The sequence below is a fragment of the Malaclemys terrapin genome, chromosome 3 (assembly GCF_027887155.1).
Source record: "Malaclemys terrapin pileata isolate rMalTer1 chromosome 3, rMalTer1.hap1, whole genome shotgun sequence".
NCBI lineage: Eukaryota > Metazoa > Chordata > Testudines > Emydidae > Malaclemys > Malaclemys terrapin.
Genome location: NC_071507.1, coordinates 18,832,126 through 18,848,441, shown reverse-complemented (window position 1 = coordinate 18,848,441; position 16,316 = coordinate 18,832,126). Strand labels below are relative to the sequence as shown.

The 16,316-nt window shown below is 53.8% G+C and overlaps 1 pseudogene; it reads right to left on the bottom strand.

Annotated features, from left to right (window-relative positions):
* Positions 1–16,316, bottom strand: part of LOC128833725 (E3 ubiquitin-protein ligase TRIM11-like) — an 89,363-nt pseudogene that overhangs the window by 61,265 nt on the left and 11,782 nt on the right.

The following is a 16,316-nucleotide window of genomic DNA, read 5'->3' as shown; positions in this document are numbered from 1 at the left end:
TCATGTTTTTCCATTAAACCATTCCCTCCATAAACTTATCTAACTTAATCTTAAAACCAGACAAGTCCTTCACCCCCACCGTTTCCCTCGGAAGGCTGTTCCAATATTTCACCCCTCTGACGGTCAGAAACCTTCGTCTAATTTAAAGCCTAAACTTCCCCATGGCCAGTTTATATCCATTTGTTCTCGTGTCCACATTAGTACTAAGCTGGAATAATTCCTCTCCGTCCCTTGTATTTATCCCTCTGATATATTTAAAGAGAGCAATCATATCCCCCCTCAGCCTTCGTTTTGTCAGACTAAAGAACCCGAGCTCCTCTAGTCTCCTTTCATATGACAGGTTTTCCATTCCTCTGATCATCCTAGTGGCCCTTCTCTGTACCCGTTCCAGTTTGAGTTCATCTTTTTTAAACATGGGAGACCAGAACTGCACACAGTACTCCAAATGAGGTCTCACCAGCGCCTTATACAACGGAAGCAGCACCTCCTTATCCCTACTAGATATACCTCGCCTAATGCATCCCAAGACCGCATTGGCTTTTTTCATTGCCGTTCTAGCCCCAGGAGTTGGAGCCTGTCCCTGGGCAATCTGCTAATGCCTCACATCTTTTTGGTTTTAGGTCTTCGGAAAGTTCTTCTTGGAAGGGCAGAGAAGACTCTTCCTCCGGACGTCAGTGCTGGCCATCCACAACCCCCTGCTGCGAGTCAGCCAGGCTGGGCTGGTCCTGGCCTACTCCCTCCTGGGGGAAGCCCAAGAGCTGATGGTGGACAAGGTAAGCTGCTGCATTAGACTCAGGAGATTGGGGCGGGGCCCAGGCCTCATTCCCATTCTATTGCCATTTGCTGGCCTGGCAGGGAGAAGCCTGGTGGGGAATGAGAGCGAGAGCAGGTGCTACTGGGAAGGGAGATGAATTCACCTCCATGAGCAGGAGGGAACCAGCTTGTGGGAGCAGCTCCAACACAGCTCTTTAGCAAGGCTAATTAATGACAAGCGTTACCTCATCACGGACTTATGTTCTTAGCGCACGGTGCTTTTGCTCTTGGGAAGAGCAGAGGAGTCCCCTAAGTGCCCTCTGCAAGCCTTTCCTGTTCCAGAGGGCCTCACCCAGTTGCCAGTGGCCTAGTGTCCGTGTCACCCGAGCCACCACCTAGAGACAATGGGAGGATTCAGTCAGCAGGGGCTGCTGATCTGCCCCATTCACCAGGCCTGGCATCCTGAGGCTTCAGCATTAGTGTCTGGGATGACTTGGGGCAAGATCTCGATCTCCCCGCAACCCACTTCACTTCTGCCAGAATCCCTCCTGCCCACACCTGCTAGAGGCCCCTCCCTGTCCAACCTGGGTGGGGGTGGGAGGAGAGGGTTCTGAGAACTTGAGCTGTGGTTGGGAGGTGGATCAGCTGTCAAGGTCACTGAGGGGGAGGTGGCAGGAGCTCACCCTTCAAGAAGAGGGTTTGGCATTGGAGGTTACTAGAAAGGACAACAAGACTCCATTCTGGGGGTCAGGAGGTGAATCCATTCCTCAGTGGTGGGCAGGTGCTGTGTGGAAATGCTGCTGGTTCCACGTGCTCTTAATTCCACCTGATTCCTCGGGGCATTTGAGTCTCTGACAGGTTCTCGTTCCCTTGCAGCAGGAGGACGTCACGGCCAAAGTGATGCACCAGCTCCGCATTATCTGGCACTTGCGCCAGGTGCCTGAGGCACTGCAGGGGTTGTGCCACTGAGGCCATCAGCAACTCCCGCTCCCTGCTGCAGGTACTGCTCTGGCTCACTGTAAATGGGGAGCTAGTGGAAGGGGAAATGGAGCCCCCTGGCACTCACTAAAAGGGAAAGTGGTGGATTCTCCATCTCTTGATGTCATTGAATGAAGACTAGATGCCTTTCTGGAATGTGTGTGCCCAAAAAGTAACTATTGTACTATACAGGAAGCCCGTGATCATGCAAAGTGTTAGATTAGATGCTCTAAAGGTCTCTTCTTGCCATAAAGTCTCCTAGTTTTGGAAAAACTGAGTGTAGCATTGGGAGCAGCCTCTGATGTTTCACTGTCTAACCGGCTTGCTTCCTAGAATGAACACGCATTGAGTGAGGTGATCCACAGAGAGTAGCTCAAACCTTCAAAGTGTCTGGCCAGCAGCAGGACATTAGCACTTCAGGGGAGGGGTGTGTATGGCAGTGACATCACAAAGGCCTTTTGCAGGACCTCAGCCTATTGGTCAAAGGTGGTGGGGAGGTGGTGACCTCACAGAGAAATGCTGACATCAGCCAGGCAGGATACGGGCGCAGGGCCAGGGAAACCTCAGAGACTGTGGCTTTGCTTCAGCAAGTCTCCTTCTAGAGGTCTTTCTTTGAGGACTGGGAGAGTATTAGGGTTCACGTACGTGAGTGCGAGGAGGAGCCTCTTTTGAGTTTTCTCCTTTCCTTTTACTGATTTTACTAGAAAACAGATGTTCCTGTTGAGAAGGTAAGAGCCTCTGAGAGGTTTGGAACCTGTTCAGTCTGATCCATCTGGTGCCAGCTGAATTCTAGGCATGGAAAACACTAGTTTAAGGTGGCAGAATTTTATTCCCCACCTGGTATTTTGTCCCATACAATCACTGGGGACATTAGGGTTTGTCCTTTTTGTTTTACCTTTTCCTCCATCCCTCCTTCCTTTCTCTTCATCTCTTCCTTCTTTTGTCCTTTCTCCTGTTCCCCTCCCACCACCAGGAGGGGTGAGGCGGCCTGGCTCCAACTGGCTGTAGGATCTGCTGCTGCAGGGGCTGTGGGTTAGGAGTGTTCCTCTTGGGGAGGCAGACGCAGAGCAGAGAACGAGCTTGGCTGGAGTCAAGTTCTTCTTGTCCTGGTTAAGTGGTGACTGGGCTTTTAGGGGACCATGCTGACCCTCCACACACACACGTTGTCAGGTGCTGTAGGGAGGTGAAGGAGGAAACGGTTGGCACAGAGATGAGGCAGACTGAAGTGGGGACAAACGCGTGGATGGAGCAGTCCATAGTGGGTTCCTGTGCACTGCCGTGAAGGGAATATAGCGCATAGGCATGGGGAAGGCCAAAATTCATATCGAGGTAGATCATCAACCTACTCCTCTGTCCCAAGGGCAAGGAAGGCCTCTGGTTTTTGCTTTCTTCGATAGCTGAAGCTGCTCTGATTTGGGGGTGGGGTGGGCAGAGGTGGGAACAGGCCACAGGATTTAATCAAGTGTCAGGGGGAGACTCCCCCTCTGCGGGAGATTGTTGCCCCTCTGTGGGGAATCCCTTCCTTGCAGATGCTGGACTCTGCCAGGAAGCCCAGCTCCCATTCCTAGCAGCTTGGCTGTTCCCTACCTCCTGTGCACCAAGCCCTCTGCAGAGAGCTGCTCTGGGCAAGGACTGCAGAGCCAGCTGTCATCCTGGCAGGTGTACCCCAGGTTCCATAATCCTGACCCATGGACTCCCTCCGCTGACACGCTCTGAAGAAGGCCTGCCCAGAGACATGGATGCCATGCTGAAGAGCTTGCTGACAGCAACCCCCAGCACAGACAATCTGCAGCACATCTTGGAGGTGAGCATAATGGTCAGGGGGAGCAGGAATTTTACCTTAGCCCTGGGGAGACCTGGAAATGAGAGACTGGATGATCCACATTTCCATTGTGTCCTGCTATCTGAGAGCCATCTGTGGTCAGAGCAGTGAGTGCAGGGCAGTGTTGGGGCCCTTCCACCTTCAGGGATAGAGGAAAGGCGCTAGTGCTTGACAACAGGGCTCTGCCTGGTTCTGTTGAGCACAAACTCCAAGGCCCCAGGCAGGCTTGTGGAGTGAGAGCATCAGACCCCTGTAAGGTCCAGGAGAAGACCCTCTGAGAAGAGCACTGGCTCCTTCCTGTGGAAGCTGCAGAGATTCTCAAGGAGGGATTCATCCCTTCTCTCCCATGGACACAGAGGATTGTAAGGAGCAGGGCGTTGTCCTTTATCCAACAGAGACCTGTCCTAGCTCTCACCCACAAACCTGGGAGAGAGCTGGGCACTTGACCTGATCCTACCCCTGCACTTGCCCTGGTACACTTTCTTCTCCCCTCTTGCCTTGGCTATTAGGCTATGGCTCTATGAACATGAAACAAACAGGAACTTCTTCTCTATCTCTAAGCCAAACTGGTTTATCAAGTCTGACCCCTCAACATATTTCAGGGGGCGTATTTCCAGTACATGTATATATCTCATTATACTCCACTCAGACCTGGTCACGTGGATTCGGCGGCGTTTCTGCGGGCGATCTGACGGTCCCGTGCCTTCGACGTATCTGCCGCTGAATTGCCACTGAAGACTGCCTGCGCTTGCTGTGCTGGTGCCTGGAGCCGCCCCTGCAGGGCAGGCAGCCCTATGAAGTGGTGCAGCAGCTGGCATACTCCCACTGCATGTGCTCTAACCCAACCAATATCCGCCGTCCTCCAGAGCTCGCTGCCCTGGCTTCTAATCAGAAAGGCCCTGACTGGTTCCCCGATACAAGAGAGGGGACCAGCCCCTTCACCAGAGCCTAACAGGTCCTTCTTTATTTGATAGAGTTACAGGGTAAGGTTGAGGGTTGTTCCTGGGCGGCTAGTGGGGCTGTTTTGGAGCTTTGATTTATTGCCTTCTTTTAATGTTTTATCTTATCCAGAGTATCTGGAGAGACATTTCCCTCCGTGCTTTACATACAATTTTATTGTAAACCCTCAGTTGAAGAGTGTCATGTTCACGGTTATATTCAGGGAAGGGCAGAGGCTGGTGGCTGAGGAAGGTCTCCCAACTTCAGAACGGCCAGGTCTGCTTTTCAAGTGAACGTATCAGTATTTACGACTGCGTTGCACCCTAGGCACGTGTGATAAATGAAGGCAGGGGTATCTCCCTTTTATGGACACTCAGCCATCCAGTTAGCTATAAAATCCCTGTTTGTAGCTGTTCTCTACTTGCTTTATCTGTAAAGGGTTAAAAAGTCCCTAGGTTAAAGGAAGAGAGTGAGCACCTGACCAAAAGAGCCCATGGGAAGGCTAGAACTTTTTAAAATTGGGAAAAAACTTTCCCTTTGTCTGTGTTTGTTCTCCCGGAAAGCAGGGCAGGGCTGGAACTAGGCTGTAAAAGCTTGTGCCAGGTATGAAAAGCATCAGATCATACCTAGAAACTACTCTTTTGAAACCCCAGATATGTAAGTAGATCAGGAAATGTCTAGGAAGACGCTATTAGGTTTATCTCTTTTGTTTCTTTATGGCTTGTGACTCCTCTGTGCTAACCCCAGGTGCTTTTGTTTTGCTTGCAACCCTTAAGCTGGACCTCAAGAAGCTATCTTGATGCTTAATCCTTGTAATTGTTTATTTAAAACCTAGCAAAAAGCGTAAGTTTCAGATGTATTTTTCTTTCTTTTTGTTTTTAATAAAATTTACCTTTTTTTAAGACCACTACTGGATGTTTGTGTCCCTAAGAGGTTTGTGGGTATGTTGTTTAATTAGCTGGTGGCAACAGCTGATTTCCTTTGTTGTTTCATGTGGGGTGAAAGGGCCTGAGGGTACCCCACAGGAAGGAATTCCCAAGTTTGCCTTTCTGGGCTCTCAGAAGGGTTTTTTTTTTTTTTTTTTTTTTTTGCATTTGGGTGGTGGCAGCATCTACCTATCCAAGTTCAGAGAGAAGCTGTAAACCTTGGGAGTTTAATACAAGCCTGGAGTGGCCAGTATTAATTTTTAGAATCCTCGCGGGCCCCCACCTTCTGCACTTGAAGTGCCAGAGTGGGGAATCAGCCTTGAGATGGTGGCAGAGCGGTGGGATCATTTTGAACCAGAAGCACAGACCTCAGGATTTTAAAAGGACACGTTTTTTCTTTTGGCAGCCTGCAAAGCCAGGGAAGTTTCGTTTCGTTTCTTTTCTGTCTGAGGGGGAACAGGCACAAAAAGGGTTCAGCCTGCAAAGCCAGGGAGTCCAACATGCCTTTTTTTTTCTAGCTTCGTGGCAACAAAATAGCCAGGCTAGAGTAGGGCAGCCCTGTGCATGAGGTTGAGGTTGGGCACCAAAACTCTAGAGCAACCAATCTTCCCAAAGCAACACGCCACGGAGAAGACAGACCCAGACCAAGCCCAGACATCCAGCTCCATGATGGAAATTCAGGGAGGGGATGAGGGAATGGAGAATCCCAACTGAGATCCTGGTGCCAGGATGGAGGGATGCAATGAGGGGGGGAGGGGCAATGGCAGAAACCCATCCCAAGGTGGTTCCTTGGGAGGAAGAGGAGCCAAAGGGGTCGGCAGAGAGCCCAGGGCTGGGAATACATGAACGGACCCCTCAGATCGCCTTCTGTTGCAGCAAGCAGGCGTCACTGCACAGATCTGCCCTGATGTCACCTCACCTGCTGCCATGGATCCATACGATTGGTGCTACACTCTGGCTTTGGAACAGTCTCTTAGGAAGCCCTTTGATGTGCCAGACCCCCTAGAGGTCTCACTCTTCCTGCAGGGTAAGACACACGGCTTCACTGCCTCCTGTGACTTCAGGACCTTCAGGGCCTTCAGGACTCCTGCTTCACACCAGGAGCAGTGTTCAGCGAATCCAGCTGCGATAGACTCCTGATGGAGACTTGTGTACACTTCAGGGATTAAGGCACCTCACCAAGCATTTGCAGTGACATTCAGAGCATTGACTAATTAACCAGGGTGACGGCCTGTCCCAAATTGGGCGGGACAGTCCCGAAATGCAGAGTTCAAGTCCCTGTCCCGGGCTGAATGACTCCAGGACAGCAGCTCCCTCTGGGTCATTTGTTGCTAGGTTTCAATGCCCAGGCAATTGGGTTTGCCATCTTCAGTTCAGCAGGGGGTCAGGGTGCAGGGTGCGGCAGGGGGCTTAGGGCAGGGGGTTGGGCTGCAAGAGGGTGCAGGGTGTGGCAGGGGGCTCGGCAGGGGATATGGGAGTGGTGTGCAGCAGGGGGTCAGGGTGCGGCAGGGGGCTCAGGGCAGAGGGTTGGGGTTCAGGTGGGGTGCAGCAGGGGGCTCAGGGCAGTGGGTTTGGGTGCAGGAGGGGTGCGGGGTGTGGCAGGGGGTTCAGGGCAGGGGGGCGGGGTGCAGTGTGTGGCAGGAGGCTCAGGGTGTGGGGTGCAGGAGGGGTGCAGCAGGGGGCTCAGGGCAGGGGGCCGGGTGCAGGAGGGGTGTGGGGTGTGGCAGGGTCTCAGGGGAGAGGGTAGGGGTGCAGGAGGGGTCTGGAGTGCAGGAGGGGTGCAGGATGTGGCAGGGGGCTCAGGGCAGGGGGTTGGGGTGCAGGAGGGGTGCAGGGTTTGGCAGGGTCTCAGGGCAGAGGGTAGGGGTGCAGGAGGGGTCTGGAGTGCAGGAGGGGTGCAGGATGTGGCAGGGGGCTCAGGGCAGGGGGTTGGGGTGCATGAGGGGTGCAGGGTTTGGCAGGGGGTTGGGGTGCAGGAGGGGTGCAGGGTGAGGCAGGGACTCAGGGCAGGGGGGCGTGATGCAGGAGGGGTGTGGGGTGGGGTGTGGTAGGGACTCAGGGCAGGGGGTTGGGTGCAGGAAGGGTGCAGGGTGTGGCAGGGGGTTTAGGGCAGGGGATTAGGGTGCAAAAGGGCTTCAGTGGCCGGGCTCTGGTCCAGCGCACAGCGGGGGCAGGTCAGGCTCCCTGCTGCACTGCACTGCGGCGCTCCGGAAGCTTCCGGAACCTGGGGGAGGCGGGGCACAAGGGTCTGTGTGTTGCTGTTGCTTCAGGCACCGCCCCCATCAGCCCCATTGGCCCGGAATGGGGAACTGCGGCCAATGGGAGCTGCAGGGGGCGCTGCCTGAAGGAAGAGCAACACACAGACTCCTGTGCGCCCCCTTCCCCAAGTTCTGGACACTTCCCAGGGTGGCGCGGGGGCAGGGCGGGCGGGCAGGCAGGGAGCCTGGCCTTCCCCCAGTGCTTGTCGGGCCGGAGACGCACGAGGAGCTTGCAGGCCACAGAAAATACCCGGCCCACGGGCCGCGTGTTTGAAACCCCTGGATTACAGCATGACGGTGCAAAACTCTTTGGTCCCAATGAAGGAAAATCACTGTATAAACAGGGTGTCTTGCCATGAAACTTTGGGTTTGTCCTGCCAAGACTTCCCTGGGGCATCATGTTGTGACCAACAGAATCTGGCTCCTACCTACCCGTGACCAACCTAGCTGGCCACTAGACTGATCCAGACTCTGGACTGTTAACTATAACATCACCTGGCCGGGGGGTGCATGTGTGTGTGTGTGGTAATTAAATACATATACTAATTGTTGTGTCTTTAATAAATGCGGCGTATTGCCTTTTTCCCTGAAACAGATCCCGTGTGCTTCTTATAAGTATAACAGGGTGGGATGCCTTACCCTTAGCAACCCTAATCATAACTCCAACTGGCCTACCTACAGGAACCCTAATGCTAGGTCAGGGAGCCATACCCATAGGAATACTAAAACGAGGGCAGCGAGCCCTAGCCATGGGAACCCTAACCCTAGGTCAGAGAGTCCGAAACACAAGAACCCTAACACTAGGGAGGGGAGCCCTAGCCAGAGAAACCCTAACCCTAGCCTGGAGAGCCCAAACCGTAGGAACCCTAACACTATAGTGGGGACCCCTACTCACAGGAACCCTAATCCTAGTGTGGGAAGCCATATCCATAGGAACCCTAACCCAAACTCCAAGTTGCCTATCCATAGGAACCCTAACCCTAGGTCAGGGAGCCATACCCCCAATGGGTATGGCTCCCCACCCTAGTTTTAGGGTTCTTTTCTGTAGGGATCCCAGTCCTTGGGTTAGGGTTCCTATGGGTACGGTTCCCCAGTTTAGGGTTAGGGTATCTATGGATAGGTCACTTGGAGTTAGGATTACAGTTCCTATGAGTAGGCTACTTGGAGTTAGGGTTAGAGTTCCTATGGGTTGAGCTCCCCTCCGTATGATTAGGGTTAGTATGGGTTGGGCTCCCCGCCTAGGATTGAAAGGGCTCCCCGCATAGAATTGAAAGGGCTCTCCACCCCAGGGTTAGGGTTTATATGGGTAGGGCTCCCTGCCCTAGGGTTAGGGTACCTATGAGTAGGCCACTTGGAGTTAGGGTTCGGGTACATATGTGTAAGCCACCCCAGAGTTAGGGTAGCGCTGGTGGCATTTTACAATGCTGAGAATGAAGGTCCCATCTTTAATTTCATGGCCTCCTTCGCCACAAAGAAGATCTTTCTTTACTTTGCAGTGTGGGGTCCCAGAGACAAGCTGAGGCCGGCTCCCCCAGATCCAAAGTAACCTGCGGCCAGCACTCCGTACACTAGCATGTATTTAGCCCCATCAGGGGCGGCTCTAGGTTTTTTGACTCCTCAAGCAAAAAAAAATTTTGGCTGCCCCCCGCAGGGCCGACTTCAGGCACCAGCCCACCAAGCTTGTGCTTAGGGTGGCACCTGGAGGGGGGCGGCGCAGCGCGGTGCGGTGCTCCGGCTCCGGCTGCCGGGGAGAGCGGGGCAACGGCCGGGCTTACCGCTCACCCCCCGGCGTTCTGGCCGCCGGGGAGAGCAGAACCCTGGCCGGGCACTCCGCCCTCCTCCCAGGGCTCCAGCCGCCCTCCCCCCAAGTGCCCTCCCCCCGACCGCCGGGGATAGCGGAGCCCTGGCCGGGACTCGCCGCCGGGGAGAGCAGAGCTCGGCACTCCGCCCTCCTCCCAGGGCTCCGGCCGCCCTCCCCCCAAGCGCCCTCCCCCCAGCCGCCTGGGAGAGCGGAGCCCCAGCCGGGGCTTGCCCCCCTCCCCCCGGGGCTCCCGCCACCCTCCCCCCCCGCCCCGCGCCCTCCCCTTCCATGCTGGGGGGGGGGGGGGCGGCCGGAGGCTGTTTTGCCTGGGGCGGCAAAAAAGCCAGAGCCGGCCCTGGCCCCCAGTCCCAGCCCTGGGCTCCTCGCCACACCCCCCTCCCACCCCAGCCCTGGGCTCTCCCCCACCACCCGCACCCCCTGCCTCCCCAGCCCTAGGCTCTCACCCCCCTGACCCACACCCCCTGCCGCCCCAGCCCTGGGCTCTCACCTCCCCCACCCGCACCCCCTTGCTGCCCCAGCCCTCGGCTCTCCCACACACACACACCCTGCTGCCCCAGCTCTGGGTTCCTCCTATCCCCCCACCATTGCCCGCCCCCCCCACACACACACCTCCTGCTGCCCCAGCCCTGGGATCACCCACTCCACCTGCACCCTCCTTCCGCCGCAGACCTGGGTCACTGGTAACTCGCTCCCACGGCAGGTCATTCAGCAGGAATTTTAGATGTGCACAGAACACAGACAGGATTAGTTCCCACATGGTTACAGAACTGCAGTAAAGTGGATCAATTTTCAGCTTGTGTGATTGGAGGATATCTGGATGCATATTATAAGACTGTCCTACATAAATGAGGGAAAGTTGAGGTGCCTTTATTATTCTTTTGTTCCACTCTTTCTTTCTATGGGGAATTTGCCAGTGCAATATTACTGTCTTCCTTTTAAACAAACAAACAAAAGGCAATGGCTGTTAAAAATAGCAATTCCAGTCCTAATAACCACTGAGAAGCATTTCTTGCTCAATTTTATCCTACTTTTTCTACAGCAAGTTACAGTGGATCAGTATATTTGATTTGGGAGAAATGAAGTAACAGCTGCCCAAACTGAGCTTGAGCACTCCGGAATTTTGAGGTGTTCAAATCTGGAAGGCAGGTGCTGGGCGGGAGGCGGAGCCTGTGGCTCTGCAGGGGAGCACAGCAGCATGTATGCAGCAGCGTGTCTGGCGCTGCACGAAGTCAGACACGCTGGTCTGAGTGGCACGGTAAAGGGGTTGGAGATGGGGTAGGAGGTTCCGGGGGGGGCAGTAAAGGGACAGGGAGCAAGGGGGGTTGGATGGGGCGGAGGTTCGAGGGGGCAGTCAGGGGCAGGGAGAAGGGGGGGTTAGATGGGTCAGGGGTTTGGGGGGGCAGTTAGGGGACAGGCAGCAGTTGGATAGTCATGGGAGTCCCAGGGGGTTGTCAGGGGACAGGTAGGGGGTGGGGTCCTAGAGGGGAAGTTGGGGGGGGTCTCAGGAGGGGGAAGTTGGGTACAAGGACCAGTGGGGCTTAGATAGGGGGTGGAGTCCTGCGGGGCAGTTGGGGCAGGGGTCCCGGGACAGGGTGATCAGGGGACAGGGAGCAGGGGGGTTGGATGGGTTGGGGTTTCTGTAGGGGGCAGTCAGAGGGAGCGGATGGGGGCAGGGTGGGGCTACCCTCCCTCCCCTTGGAGTGTCCTATTTTTTGAATGTTAAAATATGGAATCCCTACTCACAGCGCAGCTCTCCATTCACAGCAGGCTACAGCATGAGGTCTCAGCTTCCTCACTCCCTCCCCCTCTTTCCTGTTGGTAGTGGCCAAGGGAATGCTGGGAAATGTAGTTCTTTCCCTGCTCCAGGGCTGGCTCTATAGGCAGGGAGCTATCCAACGAACTACAGCTCCCAGGGGCCCCTGTTGGTTCTCAGCTGCCATGCTGGATCCATGCCGCCCCTGCAAATGGGCTGCCCCAAGCACGTGCTTGCTTTGCTGGTGCCTAGAGCCGCCCCTGGCAATGACTCCAGTGCAGCTTCTGCATCAAGTTCTCACCTTTTCCTCCTGTCTCAAATGGTATTTCCCCTATGACTCAGCCATTGCTCTGTGAGGGTGTATAGCCACAATCAGTGATTCTGGTTGTGTGTGTGTGTGTGTAGTGATGCTTTTAGCTTGCTTACAGCTGCCCCAGCTGTTGCTGAAGTGAATTGGGTGCCTGTTTGTTGGGACAGTGGTTGTGTTCTCTGTTTTGATGGGCTACACTACACATTGTTATTGTTCCCACAATGCCAGGCTCCAGCTGTACTTACCTTTGTGTCCTGGGGACCTTCTGAGTCCTGAAATCAGCCCAGAGAGAGAGAGAGAGAGAGAGAAAGAGAGAAGTGAAAATTCCTGCAGGAGATTCATACTGAGCCACATTCAATGCAGCATTAAGGCCAGTTCTACCCTACAGATTTCTGCCACATGGCTGTGTCTGTAGGGGGCTGACAGAGTGTGATCTCAGACGGACACAGCTGTGCCAGGAAAAGTGCCTACTAGAGACACAATTATACCAACAACTCTGTGCTTTTACTGTTTTAGCTTGTTTCACTGGTGAGGGTGGGGATTTACAAAGTGCCTAAATGCCTTTTGAAAATGAGACCTAGGTGTCTAAATCCACTAGGCGTTGCTATGCTGAGCACAGCAGCACCTAAATACCTTTACAATCTGGGTCCACGTGACTTGTCCAAGGTCCCCCAAGGAACTGAACGCAGATCTCCCATACTAGCACCCTCCCCCTGGGCCATCCTTCCTCTGCAGGGCATGCTCTCAGCTCTCTCGAGCTGTTCAGAAATCCCCAGTGAGGGCTGGTATAATCTGCACACTACGCTGCGCCTCCTGGACGGTGCGGGAGCCATAGACTTAACACCACAGCAACTGCTTCACACGACATTCAGATTGCTGAGTTTTGTACCAGGAGGCCAGCAGCACAAAGAGAGCCACAAAACCTCCCAAACAACCTCAGAGAAGTTTTCTAGACACAAAAATGTCACAGCTGTGAAGTTGGATATCCAAAGCCCTTGCTAGGCTAGTCCATTGGCACGTTCCCCTTTCCAGGGCTAACTAGGTCCTCTTGGGTCACCTTAAACTTGGTTCTTGCCTGTCTCATTAAGGGTGGGAGAGACAGATTCCACATTTCTCTGCAGCCTCCAACCCCCTCACACTCTCTATCAGCTTTCCCCTCTCACTTCTGGGAGGCGTGCCACAGCTGGGGGATGGAGGCAAAAGCTACATTAAGTGACTTGGCTACGGTCAGTGAGGATGTCTGTGCCTGAGCTGGGACTTAAAGCAGGGACTCCTAAGACCAGGCCTGTGCTCTGTCTGCAAGCCCATCCTGCCTGTTCCAAGGGGCAGAGAAAGAAATGTTTCCACGGCAGGTTGATTTAACAAATAAAACTTCTCAGAGGGTTAGAAAAGCAGACCTGGTGGACTCCCAGTGTTTGGCTAGGGGTGTGGTTGTAAGCAGGGTCTAATGAGCTCTCCGCTGACAGCTAGCTGGGGAGGGGAAAGGCTTCAGCACCAGATTGTATTTACATGAACACACCCACTCTGCCTCAGTATCCAGCAGACAGAGCTGTGTTGCCACGGTGATGAACTTTGGCTGGTGTTGGGTTACAAATCATTTTAGTACTAAATGCAGGGATAGTGCCATGTTGCTACCCTTATTGTACGAGTAAAGGGCAGCAGAGCTGTACTTAGCCTGTCCTGACTGAGGGGGTCACCCTCAAATGAACAGAACTCGCTAAGCCAGGGGCTCAAATGCCAGAGCCCAGTGAAGGGAAGTGGGGATGGGGCAAATGTCCCTGCCAGGAGGTGTGGGTGCTACCTGAGAGTCCTAGGCATGGTTTAACCTGCTCCCATCCCCTCTGTTCAAAGCTAGAGTTAATTAAAGTTCTATCAGAAGTCTTTTGTGTTGTTAAGTGATCCTTAGAACTGGAATCACTGTTGGGGGACAGCATTTCTGCCCAGCCTGCTTCAGCGGGGAGGGGATGTTCCCCACTGAGAGCTGAGTAGAACCTCAAGAGACTGACCTGCAGAGGTTACAGTAGAGAAGCAGGTGGCAGCAGCAGGTGAAAGTGTGCAGCAAGCAGCTGGGAGGGCAGCCAGGGGAATGGAGCTGATGGAGTGGCCAGTGGAGCAGCGGGTGGGGTGGCGATGCCCGAGCAAATGCATAGATGGCAGAGCAAGCAAGGTGCCTTCTTCCCTCCCCCGGGGTGGGAGGTGAACTCACACAGATGCATCTCTGAACCCTGGGGCCTCACTGACCACGGAAGGACAACCACTGTGGGTGCGGTGTGGTGAGGGAGCAGAGAGGGGCACAGTAAAGGAACTTCTGGTTGTTGAATTCAAGAACCTGAGGCAAAAGACACTGCCCAGCATACTCTGGGGTGGGGCTTTTGCTTATGGTTGAATTCTGCTTGCGGCGTTTCCCCTGATTAATGCTGGGTGACTTCTCTCCTTTCATTAAAAGTTTCTTTGCTACACTCGGACTCTGTGCTTGCGAGAGGGGAAGTATTGCCCCCTCTTGGAGGCACCCAGGGGTGGTGTGTAATTTTCCCAGGTTACTGGGTGGGGATCGAGCCAGTTCTGTGTTGTATAGTTGAAAAGGAACCCCTAGATATTGAACCTGGCCCTGGTTGCTGCCAACTCCACCTGGCAGAAGGGTTATATGGTGTTTTACCCAAAGAGTTATACTAATACAATGGTTTATAAAGAGACCATGTTGCCAAGTGGATAGAGCAGTAGACAGGGAGTCAGGGCAGCTTTGGTTCTAGTCCTGTCACTGGACTTTGGGTAAGTCATACCCTATCTATGCCTCTGTTTCCCCATCTGTAAAATGGCAGTAATGATACTGACCTCCTCTGTTAAGCACATTGAGATCTACTGTTGATAAGCTGTGATCCTGGGAGCTTATTCCCTTGGTGACAAATAACTGGGTGTTCCTCTGCACCCCCAGTTCCAGGCATCCATTGTCTTCACCTGTAAAAAGGGTACCCTGCTGCTTGTGTTTTCCTGTCTAGAACCTCCCACCCCGTGGGACTAACACTCAATCTAGTAAAAAAAATCTAGTGAAGGTGAAAAAGTCCCAAGGTCCTGTCAGTCTGAGCAAGGACAAAATTCCTTCCCATCCCCTAATCTGGTGATCAGTCTGAGCCTGAGCATGTGAGAAGGACCCACCAGCCAGGCATCTAGAGAGAGGATTCTCTGTATCACTTCAAAGCACTGGTCAACCCAATCTAGTGTCCCATCTCCAGCTGTTGCCCATCCCTGATACTTCAAAGGAAAGCAAAAAACAAACAAACAAAAAAATCCCAGAATACACCTGGCCAAGTGTGCACTGGAGAAAGCAATTCCTTCCTGATCCCTGCAGGCAAGTGGCTGAAAGCCTGAAGCATGAGAGTTGATTATAGTCAATATCTTTAGATAGAGAGAGAGAGAGAGAGAGAGAGAGAGAGAGAGACAATGAATGAGCTCCATCTCCTCACAAGGTCCCAGCTCTGTGGTGTTTCCCTGGAAGGCCTCCCCACCCTGCTTTTACACTGACCTAATGAATCATGCAGGGAGTGTCTTTCACCCACTAATTCCCTCAGCGCTGCCAGCAGACTGCTCCCTCGAGGAAAAGCTCGGGTCCTCCTGCCCAGCTTGTGGGAAATGAGCACCGAACACTGTGAAATCGCCTTCTCAGCCCTGCAAGGGACATGAATGTGTTTGTTTATCTCATGATTATGTCCTAAATTCCCAGCCCATACAGCGTCTAAAAGGGCCCTCAGGGTAAAAGAAGCCCCCCAGCCCCATTGATAATGCCTGGAGCCAGCCTGGCCTCCAGGGAGGGGTTCTCCAGCCCAGAGTTGTGGGGCAATCCCCTCCCTCAGGATGGGTCACACAGCCACAGCAGCAGCAGTACCAGGGTGATGGGGACAAAGGGGGGTTGGATCCAGAGCGTGAGACCGTCCTACAGTTGGGGGGCTCGGTCTGTAGCCTAGTCGCTGAACCTCTTCCCAGCATGATGGGGCGCGATGGGCAGACGGAGCCCGGATATACCTGCTGACAGCATTTCTGACACCCTAGAGGGGAACGAGAGACAGAGCAGAGTCAGTACCCTAGGACCAGCCCAACCCCTCCTGCTCCATATGGGTCTCTCTGATCTCCCAGCCCCAGCCCTGCCTGCTGGGGAACAGCTCATTCCCAGGCTTCCAAAGGTTTGGGTTCATGGTTAAACTGAACTGGAAGTCTCTTGGCTTTGTAATGACTGGGGTTTGGCTGGGGTTTCCAGCAGGCAAGAATCACAGAATATCAGGGTTGGAAGGGACCTCAGGAGGTCACCTAGTCCAACGCCCTGCTCAAAGCAGGACCAATCCCTAACTAAATCATCCCAGCCAGGGCTTTGTCAAGCCTGACCTTAAAAACATCTAAGGAAGGAGATTCCACCGCCTCCCTAGGTAACCCATTCCAGTGCTTCACCACCCTCCTAGTGAAATAGTGTTTCCTAATATCCAACCTGGACCTCTCCCACTGCAACTTGAGACCATTGCTCCTTGTTCTGTCATCTGCCACCACTGCGAACAGCCGAGCGCCATTCTCTTTGGAACCCCCCTTCAGATAGTTGAAGGCTGCTATCAAATCCCCCCTCATTCTTCTCTTCTGGAGACTAAACAATCCCAGTTCCCTCAGCCTCTCCTCATAAGTCATGTGCTCCAGACCCCTAATCATTTTTGTTGCCCTCTGCTGGACTCTTTCCAATTTTTCCACATCCTTCTTGTAGTGTGGGGCCCAAAACTG